Source organism: Dipodomys spectabilis, unplaced genomic scaffold, assembly GCF_019054845.1.
Source record: "Dipodomys spectabilis isolate Male_0828 unplaced genomic scaffold, ASM1905484v1 ptg000235l, whole genome shotgun sequence".
NCBI lineage: Eukaryota > Metazoa > Chordata > Mammalia > Rodentia > Heteromyidae > Dipodomys > Dipodomys spectabilis.
Window position 1 is genome coordinate 2,512,088 of NW_024870912.1, and position 12,958 is coordinate 2,525,045.

Consider the following 12,958-nt stretch of genomic DNA (forward strand, 5'->3'; position numbering starts at 1 on the left):
CCAGGAATAAAATTGTAGCCATTCTGGGTAGCATGATGTAATCTTGCATTGTCCTGCACAGGAAGTGAATTGTGCTTTTCTCCAGAGTATCCACCATTATACTCTGCCCTCCCATTATTTATTAGCCATTTCCAGTGTCAGAGGGACTATCATGTTTCATACTACTTGAGTCTAAATAACTCTTATTTCATTTAATAGTGGCCCAGAAGTTCATGAGTACTGGCGTTCACAATGTCATTATAGTTTACTGTAACAATGTTATAGTTGTTCTGTTGTATGGTTAGTTGTTGTTAATCTCTTGCTGTACTGACTTTATCCATTAAACTTTATCACAGGTATGTGCATATAGGAAAAATCATAGTTTAAACAAGGTGCAGTACTATCTGCTGTAGTTCTTGGAGCATATCCCTTATGAGGAAGAGGAGATTGCTGCAAGAATACCCAGGTATTCCTTTGAAACTGCTCCATGCATGGAGTCTGAGGATGTTGTTCCAGATCGTTATGAATCTTCCCAATGCTTTAAGTCTAAGAGCTCTTCCTACCCTATTCTTTCATGCAAAAACAGTGTTGGATTTATTGTCTCCACTCTTAGAGATTAAAAGTTTCAACCACTGGTGCACAAAGAAATTTACTTGACCTTTTTAAGGTCATGTAGCCCACAGCAAAGGATCAGTAATACTTGTGTCCTGCTTTGCCCAGATATGAGACTTCTCCTCTTCCTCTTCTCAGATCAGCTGAGACTCACCTGTCCCAGGTTTCCACTGGGAGTTTGCATGGCCCCTGCAGCAACTTGTTTTTCCATAGTTGCCCTGGACATTAAGCCATCTCCTGATACAGCTATTCTTCCAGGCATAGCGGGATGTGCCCAAGAGATGAGCCTTTTGGCTTAGTTTTCCCCAGACTAGAATTGAGGCAAAACCTGCTCAAAAGATATGTGCCTTGCTTGTCCCTAGTGATGCAGTGACTTCAAAACACATCTTGGCTGATTTCCATGTGGCAGCATGGCCAGCTGTGTCTCAGTGAGAAGCTAGGCAGCTGGGTAATCTCGTGGGATTCAGTTTCTCCCCTCTGCTTCCTCATTCTTCTTCCCTGAGCTTGCACTCCTGAGCAGAACATTGGCACCCAGCTTTGCTTCTGATTCCAATCTCTGCAGAACTTAACAGCAAAAGAGCTTCCTGCCACAGAGGCCTCTGGAACATTGTGCCTGTGTTTCTGAACACCATTTATGCAATAGTTTCCAGCATTCTCCCATGAGGAAAATAATCTTCATTGCCAAACTACATCTTCTCATGATTACACTCACAGTTATATGGTGGCAAAATGTAAGATCACACCTAAGAATGTAGCCAAGAATCACTTCAATTTTTAAAAGCTATGCTAATTTGCATATGCAAACTAGGCATCTGCTTGGCCTGTTGTCTGAAAAGGAGGTTCATGGGATAAATCTGACTAGAGCATCATGTCAGTAGTGTTTGAAAGATCCTTGCTCTTATATTTTATATTCTAGAATGGGCCATTCAGCCATTTGCAATTTGCTTCTTAGCATTTTTGAGGAACTCAAAGAGACAGACAGGAGAGGAGATGGGAGGGCAGGGGAAAGCAGAAGGGGAAGGTAAAGGAGGAGAGGAGAGAAGGGAAATGGATGATAGGAGGGGAGGGGAAGAGAGTAGAAGGGAAGAAAAGAAAGAAGAGATGAGGAAGAGGGGAGTAGGAGGACAAAAGAGGAGAGGAGAGGAGAGGAGAGGAGAGGGGAGGGGAGGGAAGGAGAGGGGAGGGGAAGGGAGAAGAGGGGAGGGGAGGAGAGGGGAGGGGAGGGGACAAGAACAGAAGAGAAGAGGTGAAATCTTTATCCAGAGCTTTGGAAATGTGAGAATCATGAGAGCTGTGTGAGGGCCACAAACAAATCTCTACCAGCACCAAGGAGCCTGTGTCTTGATTCATGTTACAGAGCAAAAAGGCATACTAAGTCTGAATATGAAATGATTGAGTAGCAGTGTGTTGGGTTGCCAGGAGCTTGAGCTGACACGGTGATTCAGAGAGTTTTAGAGGCATGGAGGTTTTCAAGCAGAATCCAGCCTGATAGTAAAGCACCTACCCTTGTGATACACAACTCCTGTGATTGTTTTGCTGAGAGTAATTAGGGAAAAACAATTAATGTGAGGTTTGCAGGGATTGGTACAACAGTTCATAAAATCTTGAATAGGGAAAGTGTAAGGACAATGAAGTGACTATGTGTCAACTTTAAACACAGAAATTGCCAGGTACCTGTGGCTCATGCCTGTAATCCTAGTTATTCAAGAGTTTGAGATCTAAGGATCAAGGTTTAAAGTCCACCTAGGCAGGAAAATCCCTGAGACTCTGACCTACAATTAACCACCAGAATGCTAGAAGTGTGGCTCAAGCGGTACAGTACCAGCCTTGAGAGAAGAGGCTGAGAGAGAGCAAGAGGCCCCAAGTTCAAGCCCCATTACCGGTATGGGTGGGGGGAACTACAGAGAAATTGCAGCCCGCACAAGGCTGAGGAGTCTCAGAATGAAATCAAGGCCCCACACCTACTCATCAGCAAGAATAGGAGGCCAGTGTAACCAGGCCATAAACAGAGGAAAATCTGAACATGAATAACACTGAAGCCCAGTTTTCTTTGCTATACCTGACCCAGTATTTCCACAGGACACTAAAACAAACTACATCCGAAGACACTGATAGCTCCTATTTGGAAATCAATGCACATTTGAACTAATATATTCTTGACTCCATAGGTTAATTTGGTAGTTTTCGTTTCTCAGTTCATTCTGGAGTCCTTTTTATAGAATTCTTAGAGCAGGATGTCTATTATATACACTGCCCAGTAATTGTCTGAAACAGGAGGACATGAAGGCCATCGTAACTTATTTGGAACTGAGGTCAAGAGAGGCCTGAGTGAAGGCTACTAGAAAAGCCTCTGCCTACAGTGGCCAATGATTGTCAGACAGGACAGGTCCACAAGGACCGACCATGACATTTCTCATAAACAAAGTGACAAGTAATCAGTAAGGACAAGGCTGTATATGGCAACATGTGGCTGGAAAAGCTGAGAAAGAGGGAAAATCTTAGACCCAAGAGGAGATTGGGTAACCAAAGGAATAGAAACAGGGAACAGATTGCTCAAGAAGGAAGACTTTTAGAAGGATCCAGGTAGAATTCAAAGGAGGAGGCAACAATGCTTGATAAGAAATGTACTCATGACCTTGCTCATGTGATTGTAACCCCTCTGTACAGTATTTTCACAATAAAAAACTTATTTAAAAAAAGAATTCAGTCATTGAGCACCTTATTTTGCAAGTATGTCATCTAAAAAATACCCCATCTAGATGAGACTTGTCAGAATCTAAGTCTCATCTAATGATCAAGACAGTAGTAGTGGAGGAGGGATAATGTTCAACTGAGTCTCATCTGTCATAGTGATTTGGTGGCAGCTCATATTTTCCAATCTTTGTTGATCTACCTTCAGTCTTAAAGAGCAACTGATGTGGAATCTGACATCCAGAATGGCTTTTTAAAAAGTAGTGTCCAAGACTGGAATTGCATTCAAAAATTCAATGTATATCCTACAAAACTAAGAAAAGTGAGGGGTAGGATGAGTGAGAATGTTGAAAAGGGTGACATCTTCCTGGGCATTTATCTGATAGACCACAAACAAGACCACACTAAAGCTCCCAGCACAACCATGTTCATTGCAGCATTGTTTACCTTATACAGGATATGGAATCAATCCAGATGCCCCTCAGTGGACAAACAGATAAAGAAAATGTGGTATATATACACAATGGAATTATATGCTTCCATCAGAATGATATTGCCCCATTCCTAAGGAAATAGGAAGACTTGGAAAAAACTGAGAAGTAAGCCAAAAGATCCAAAGAAACATCGGTTGCATGGTTCCCCTCATTTGTTGCTACTTGAATGGGCCTATAAATCTACAAGGAAACACACTAGATGGCAAAAGACAAAAAAAATACACTTGGAGATGGTAAGTCATAGAAGACTCTAGACATTCACATCATGAGACCAAAGGAGGATATTTGTAGAAGAGGATCACAAGGGTTCAATAGCAATGGGCATAAGATCATATAAAATGATATTTATAGAAATGAATGCCAAGAAATGGAAACAGAGGTTTTATGTTGCTTTGTGTTTTTTGTTTTTTTCTTTTCTTTTTTTGTCAGTTGTGGGGCCTGAATTCTGGGCCTGGGCACTGTCCCTCAGCTCTTCATTCTCAAGGCTAGTCCACTACCACTTGAGCCATAGCTCTTTTTCTGGCTTTTTCGTCTTATGTGGTGCTGAGGAATAGAACCCAGGGCCTCCTGCACGCAAGACAAGCGCTCTACCACTGAGCCACCTTCCCAGCCTCTTGTTTTTTGTTTTTAATTTTTTCTCTTTTGTCATTGTTTTTTTAATTATTATTTCTGTACCTTTTGTCTTATATGTAAGTTTATCTGTTTGGGGGAGGGCAAGAGGAAGCACAGAAATATGAGACAATGGGTGAACAAATGCAGCAGTGGCACTCACTAGACACTATGTTGAAAATGAAACGTGCAACCTGAGAGGAAGAGAAATTAGGAGGAAAAAAAACTGAGAGAAAGTGAGGAAAGAGGTTACACTGTCCAAAAAGAAATGAACTCGTTTCCTGACCTCTGTAACTGTAACCCCTCTGTATACCACCTTTACAATAACAATAAAATTCTGAAAAATAAAAATAAAAAAGGAAAGGGGTGACATTTATCAAGACATTATATTCATAAATTTCTTTGTTGAATGACAACTCCCTCATACAAATACTTAAAGACAATTTTTTTTAAAAAAGCCAGGCACTGGTGATTCACGCCTATAATCCTAGCTACCTAGGAGGCTGAGATCTGAGGATTGGGGTTCGAAGCAAACTGGAGCAGGAAAGTCCATGAGACTCTCATCTCTAATAAAACTACTCAGAAAAGTTTGGAAGCAGCACTGTGGCTCAGTGGTAGAGCACTAGCCTTGAGCAAAACAAAGCTCAGGGACAGTGCCCAGGCCCTGAGTTCAAGTGTCAGTTCTGGCACACAAAAAAAGATAATAAGAAACAAAAAAATAGTGTCCTTTACTGAATGGTGCTTAAGTGAGCCATTAAATGTAACTCTAATGTCTACAACTTCATTTACTCAGGAGATAGAAATTGAAGGGATTGCAACTTGGTGCTAACCTAGTCAAAATGTCTGTAAGTCAAGTGTGATAGGACACATCTATAATCTTAACTATAGAGGAGACAAAGAAAAGTAGGAAGATTGTAGTTCAAGGCCAGCCAAACCAAAATGCTCAAGGCCTTATTTTATAAATAAAGCATGCCACAGTGGTACTCACTATATATGATGTTGAAAATGAACTGTACAACTTGTTTGTGGGGGTAGAAGAGAAAAACTGGGAAAGAACAAGGGAAGGGATGACATTGTCCAATAAAAATGTGCTCATTACATGACTTATGTAACTGTAACCTATCTGTATATCACCTTTATAATAACAAAAAAAAGCAAAAACGCATTGGAGATGTGGTTCAAGCAGTAGAGCTCCTGCCTAGAAAACAAATGCTTCTAATCAAATTCCTGATTTATCTGGTGCATACCAACAAACTTGACTATTGGGAGCTATATATCTTTCAAGCATTAAAATAGAGGATTGGGATGAGAAGGAAACTTTTATGCACCTGCTTGGATTGCTTGGGACAGTAGCTTCTAAGGCAGTGGCCAGTTCAGGAGGGTCCTTCAGTGGCAGTTCCCAACTGTCTTCCTGTAGAACCAACCATGGATTTCTGTAGATAAGGTGTCAGCAAGCCAGTAAGGAGCTAAACTCTAGGAACTGGATAGATTTTAGTTGAGTAAAAAGGCCAGACTCAGCTGGCCACACTGCAGCTCAGAAAGCCTGAGATCAAGCCAGCAGTGAGGCCTGGATATCACTAGCTAGTGGGAGCCTGGGCAGGTCTAGACTAGTTCCAAGATGTATGTCAGAGCTTCTATGCAGAAGGCATGCTGTATACAGTGCCCTGCCACCCTCTGCCTGACAAGGGAAATCCCAGGGTCCTAACAGTCCATCTCTACAGTGTTGAAACAGCTCACAGAATAAAGATCTAGTCACAGAGGGTAAAACAAGCCAAAACAAACAAATGGAGGGGAAACAGCACCAACCTGTCAACAGAAATGTCTTGCCTTCCACCAACCTGGTTTAAAGCATTGCTAAACACAAACATATTCATCCTTAGACCAACAGTTGGGAACACCTTGATGTATAAATTAGCTGGGAACTTTTCCTATGTGCTGCTCTTCAGCAGCTATAAATACACAATCTGCAGTGCCCTGCAGAATGTGAGATGAGGTACTTCATGGTCTTCAATCTACTGGGATCTGGCAGTGAGTGCCTGCATGAATTTACATCCTACAGATGATCTCGGCAGTGCTCCTGTCCTCCCTGGCTGAGCATGGTACCATTTACATCTTCCCTCCCAGTAAAGAGAGCTATGGATCCAGTCATTCAAACTTAGAAACAGTTCAGTCCTGTTCAGCATTAAAATTTCTCTTCAAACCATAAATTTCCATAATAGGAAATATGAAGAATAGAAGGCTAGCTTGGTGCCCGTGGCCCATGCTTGTCATCCTAGGCTACTGAGAAGGTTGGGAGCCTCTGGATGAGCCTAGTACAGTGTGGAAATCCTCAGCCTACTTTTTACACATGGAAAAGAGATGTGGGAAGATAATAACTTGTGCAACATTCAGACCTTACTACGAAGAGAGGTGATGTGCCATACTGGCATTTGAATCTGACAGAATATATTCATAAGTAGCAAAGCTTTTAACATCTATGAGTATCTGCTTTCCAGTAAAGTAAAAGTTAAAATTTAAAAAAAAACAGATTTGTACTCAGGTATGGTGGCTCATTTTTGTAATCCCAACCCTTGAAAGGCAGAAGTACTCTGGCCTGGGCTCCATAGTGTGATATTGTTACAATAATAATAATAATAATAATAATAATAAATAAGCTATATTTGCCTTAAAAATCAACCTGCAAGTAGGACAGTAATTATAAGGATGAGTAAGGATAAAGCTGGAAAAGGTTAAAGAGTGAGAATTGCTGCATGCTCTATCGTGCATAAAAGGACCTCAATGAATCCCACTTACATGTGTAATTATAGGTATTAGCAAAGAGAGATTTCAAAAGATCCTTATTTAAACAGTGAATCTGTGTTTGCAGGATCTATGTCACATTCACTTCTTTGCAGTTTAACCAGGAAAGCTTTCACCTTGCTCTGCAAGCGTAATCAACATGTAGCTGGGAGATTCATTGTAACTAGCTGAGCGGCTGAAGAAGATCCCAATCTCCTCCTGAAGTGGAAGAAGAGGAGCTTATTGGGACAGCCAGAATCCGGCACCTGCGCCAGTCCCAGAATCCTCCCACCTGTTGGCTAGAAAAAGCAGGTAAAACAGGAAATGAATGACACACCTTTGAATTTTCCGATCATCTTTGCTTCCATATTTTTTCCTGACTCTGAGTCTTAGTCTTTGCGATAATACCATAGAGTAACTTATGACAAAAAGAGTAAGTCTTACTGTGTTCATGATTCTGACAACAGGCAACTGAAAGACTGGATAGTCACAGATGTACAGTTCCATCTTGCTGGTGGGAACTCTCATGGAATCCAAGGGTGTACATGGAGAGAGCCTCTTAGCTCCGTTATCTCCTTTTATTATAAAGCCACAGTCCTCCTTGGTCTAGGAACTACCCTTAGAGCCCCACTGAACCTTAACTACATCCTATATGTCTCACTTCTAAATACTATAGTTGAATGAAGCTGGCATTAAACTCAAACATGAGATGTGTTGGGACTATTAGAAGATGGATGAGCTCAGAGATTAGACAAGATGGAAAATCAATGCTTGGTGAACTTGCACTTGTAATTTAGTGTTGTTTTGGGATGCCTACACTCCATCATCTCTTCTTTAGCTATTGTCCCTCTCAGGAAAGTGTTCTCTAAATCACAGATTCTCATATCTAGAGGGGTGCCCATAAGCTAATCCATCACACTTGTTGAGAGCATCTTATAAGACACTATTAACAATGTGTTCAGTTCCCTGGCTCATAGCATGAGCTAAATTCATTCATGAATTAGTCAATTAAAAATGCTGCATTGAACATGGTTTGCTGGTGGCTTTAATGTGGCCTGGGTTTGTGGTCAGTTGGATAGATGCCCAGGAGTGGGATTGCTGGGTCGTAGGGAAGCTCTATGTTTAGTCTTTTGAGGAACCTCCATACCACATTCCAGAGTGGTTAAACAAGTTTACATTCCCCCCAACAGTGCAGTAGCATTCCCTTTTGGCCACATCCTCACCAGCATCTGTTATTGTTATTTTTCTTGATAATGGCCATTCTAACTGGGGTGCAGCAGGATCTGAATGTTGTTTTGATTTGCATTTCTTTTATGGCAAGAGATGTTGAAAATTTCTTCATGTGTCTATTGGCCATTTTTCTTTCTTCTTTCTTTTTTGGAAAGCCCATTTATTAATTGAGTTGTTTTTTTCTTTGCAGATTTGTTTTCGGGAGGTGTATTTTTTTTAACTCTAATATGAGGCCCCGGTGTGATGCATAGCTAGGAAAGATCTTCTCCCATTCTGTGGGCTTTCTATTTATCTTGCTAGCTATGTCCCTTGCCATGCAGAAACTCTCCAGTTTGATGCAATCCCACACACAAGAACAAAGGAGGATATTCTTAGGAGAGGATTGCAAGGGCACAATAACTATGTACTTTGTGGGTTTTTTTCTTCTTCTTTTTTCTTTGATTTATCCTCTTCTGTCTTTCTCTCTCTCTCTCTCTCTCTCTCTCTCTCACACACACACACACACACACACACACACACACACACACATACACACACACAATGGAATGCCATGCTTCCATCAGAAAGAATGATATCTCTCCATTTATAAGGAAATGGAAAGACTTGGAAAAAAGTATACGAAGCAAAGTAAGCTGGGCTCAACTAAACATAGGCTGCAAGCTTTCCCTCATTTGTAATAATTAAAATGTGCCTATAAATCTACAAGAAAACCCAATGGAGAGTAAAAGACAGAAAATACAAATTATTGTGATGTATGGTTAGGAATCTAGACTGTACCATCTCAGTAACCAAGAAATTTATATAGACTTTAAACAAGACTTTGAACCCTTGACTTGAAAAACTATGCCTCTTTCCTATTTGGGACATTGTGCTCCCCAAATACATGTCTTAAACAACTGAGTAAGGCTGGGGATGTTTGGTACCCTGGGAACTACAGAGTTGCCTTTTTCCAGTGGATTGGACAGATAAAGTAAATGATGGGTAAATATTTTAAGATACAGTTTTCACATAGTGTTTCAGGAAAGCTCTGTTCATTCATCTGTAGACAATGACTAGACAATTAAACACAGCTCACATTTTGCTAAAGTTTACAATGGCCTAAAGAAACATCCTTCAATCATTTACAATTTTGTTGCATTGTCTTCTAACAAGCAATTCTTTAAACGCCTAACTCTGCTTCAAATACCATAAAGGAAACAGAAAACAGTGGCTAGATTCATGAGTATTTTAGTGGGCTGGACTTGGGAAAAACTTTAGGTTGTGGAACCATTTGCCTTTGCTTTCTCCAAATTACCTTCACCTTCATTGAAAATTATCCAACATTGACAAATTATGCTTGTACTGTTTGCTTTCAATATAGTTGTACAGAAAGAGTTTGCTGTGTTACTTCATGATACCCATACAAGGTTTCAGACTTAAATTTCTCATTAGAATCTGAGACCAAGGCTCAGTCTCTTCTGGATAGGAGCACAGCTGTACCATTTGCCATATCTTCCTTGCTTTGAAGTGCCAGAAGTTGGGCCAAATCTTACTTAATCACAGCACCCATTATGAACCCATTAAACTAACCTTCTGCATAACTTCTTTCTCTGGTCTTGATTATTTCTCTTTTACTAACCTTTTAATGGCTGTCTTTGTTTTGATCTTCCCTTTTTCTATCAAAGAGGCAGAGTATACATTTTTAAAATTAAATGACTCAAAAGACTTCAGATAAATTGAGCTGTCTATTACTCATTATCATTGAGCCACTGGGATGGAATTACACATTCACATTGCCAGCCTGGCTTAGGACCCCAACTCACCATACTCCTGGACTCAAGACCTACTACTTCAAGTTTCATTTGGCAAGCTGGACCCATTTAAAAACCAACTTTCTCATTTTGGGCAAGGACTCTGGAAAATAAGATCATTAACATTAAAATTAAATTGCTTAGATTACAAATAACCCAATAACAAGGAGAGAAAAAAATTGAAAATGAACTGGTTATTATACCACTTTTTTCTTTATTCCCAATTATCTCGACAAATTGCTAAACCCTTGGAAACCTACACTATACAGTTGCCACTATACTAAACATCATTTAGGAAAGTGAAAAAATATATATTCAAAAAAGAGAGCATTTGTGCTCAGAACAACTTCTAAGTTGTTTAAAGCAAACCAGAATTTTAAAACTCTTACCATTTCAACAGAATTAAACCCCTAAACCAAAGAGTTCTAAATTGGAATTGTATATCCCAATTGGAGGTGAGCATGGGATTCAGGCACTTTTCTGAAACAGAACTAATCTTCTGAATATATTCCCTCTACTTCCTTCTTCTGGTATGTTTGCCTAGAAGCCCAGGGGTACATTCACAGTCCCCAAACAGATGGGCTTTCTCTTTATGTGTTCCTCTCCACTTGGCCCAGAAAAGCACAGCTGCCTGGAGCAATTCTATGTGAAAGATTTCCTAACTCCATCCTTAGCTTTCCATCTGCTCTTCATCAGAGAACTTGAATCTGGAAGCAGCAGGTCCCACGCACTTCTACTTAGGATTCTTTTCTCTTTGGAGGTATAGGTCTACTTAGTGCCAATTATTTTTACCTTCAGGAACATATCACTTCCTTTGCTTTCTTGGTTTTCAGTAGCCCTCTGTATTTATCCACGGCAGGTTAACGATTATAAAAAGCATCCTGAAAATATCAGCCTCTCAATGGACTACAGGTATGTGAAGGAGTCTGAGATTAGGGAGTGAGTAACTGTTTCCATCAGAAATATCTTTCACCTACTTCAAGATGCATGGAGTTCTCTCCATGACATGGAAGTTAAGTGAGGCCTATGGGGGTGCCATCCATCCTGCCCAAGCTTTCCTTTACCCATATTCCCAAAGTCTCTGTTCTCACCCACCACTTGGGTCACTCAGGATTTACTCTGCTTCTTCGAATCAGATCAGTCTTCATTAAACACACAAGTTTTATGTCGCCTAGGGTTCAGGGAGGTAAAGTGACAGAACATAGAGATAAATGCTGAGGGAAAGTGAATTATTGAGGCCATGATAAAAACAAGGAACCCACTTCACGTCTCTGGTAGGGAGGAGGCAGCTGTTAGGAGACTTCTGCCAAATGTTGCCAAGAAAGAAACTTGACCCCAGGGTGTGTTTTCACTTGCATTAGGACACAAAAATCCTCCTTTTTTAAAAATATGCCAAGACTGGGGCTTGAACTCACGGCATGGTGTTCTTGCTTCTCTTTTTCCTCTCAAGCTGGTGCTCTGTATCTTGAGACATAGCTTCACTTGGACTTTTTGAGATAAGAATCTTACAGAGAAATCTAGCTTTTTATGTGAGATGTCTTTGTCAGTAGATGTTAATCATCAATTAAACCAGGAATCTTTATCATTCTGGAAAGGACATACAAGATATTTTAAAAGTCAGATTCCATCCATAGGGTGCTGTTTTGCAATCTGGAATTTACCTTTCCTGCATGGGTAAAGAACGGGAGATCTGGATGAAATCAGACCAGTGAGCTCCGATCTACCCAGGGAACAACAGAAGGGAAAATGAAGAGTGCTCCTGCTTCCTGAGAGGTCTTGCATTGCAAGTTCAAGAGTGTTCATCTCTGAAAGGTCAGCAACGTTCAGGACTCGACATGTCCAGAACTCTGTTACTTCCTTTCAAATATACAAGTATCAGGTATAAGTAAAAAAGTGAAAGTTTTTTTCTTATGGACAAAAGCAAAAAGGATGATCAAATCAAACTTGAATGCTCCTCTGTAGGACACTGATGTCTATTAAGGATGAAGTAGCTGGTCTTGTCCAAGCACCTAAAGTACTAGACAAGACAGCATCTTATCATGGTTAAATTTCTACCTACAAGGACCAGGGTGAACAATTCTAGCTCTATGTGAAAACTAAAGTTAGAAAGGATGCACTGCCCTAGATTCCATTTCCTGTCATTTTGATATGTCCCTGAATGCTTGCATATTGATGGTTGTTGTTAAGGAATCTGAATTGTTTTAGGTGTCTGGTTTAAAAAAAATTTTATACAGCTTTTGCTAGGTGCCAGCGCCTTGTGCCTATAATCCTAGCTACTCAGAAGGCTGAGATCTAAGGATCACAGTTTAAAGCCAGCCCCAGTAGACAAATCTGTGAGACTCTTCTTTCCAATTCACCAGAAAAATTCAGAAGTGGAGGTGCAGCTAGACTGATAGAACGACAGCCTTAGTAGAAAAAACATCAAGCAAGAGTGAAAGGCCCTGAGTTTAAGCCCCAGGACCAGCACACACACACACACACACACACACACACACACACACACACACACACACATTTAGAGCTTAGTTTCTTTTTTATGTCTTTTTTTATTGTAAAAATACTGTACAGAGGGGTTACAGTTATATGAGTACATTTCTTATCGAGCCTTGTTACTACAGCTTAGTTTCTAAAATCTAAAATATTCTGTAAAGAAGATGGAAAGGAGGAAAACAGATAAAAAAGATATGGATAACATATACCCCAAAATATGAATGATCTTTGGAAAATACTAAGTAGAACACAAAAAAGACTAGTGATCTGAGCAACATGAAAAGT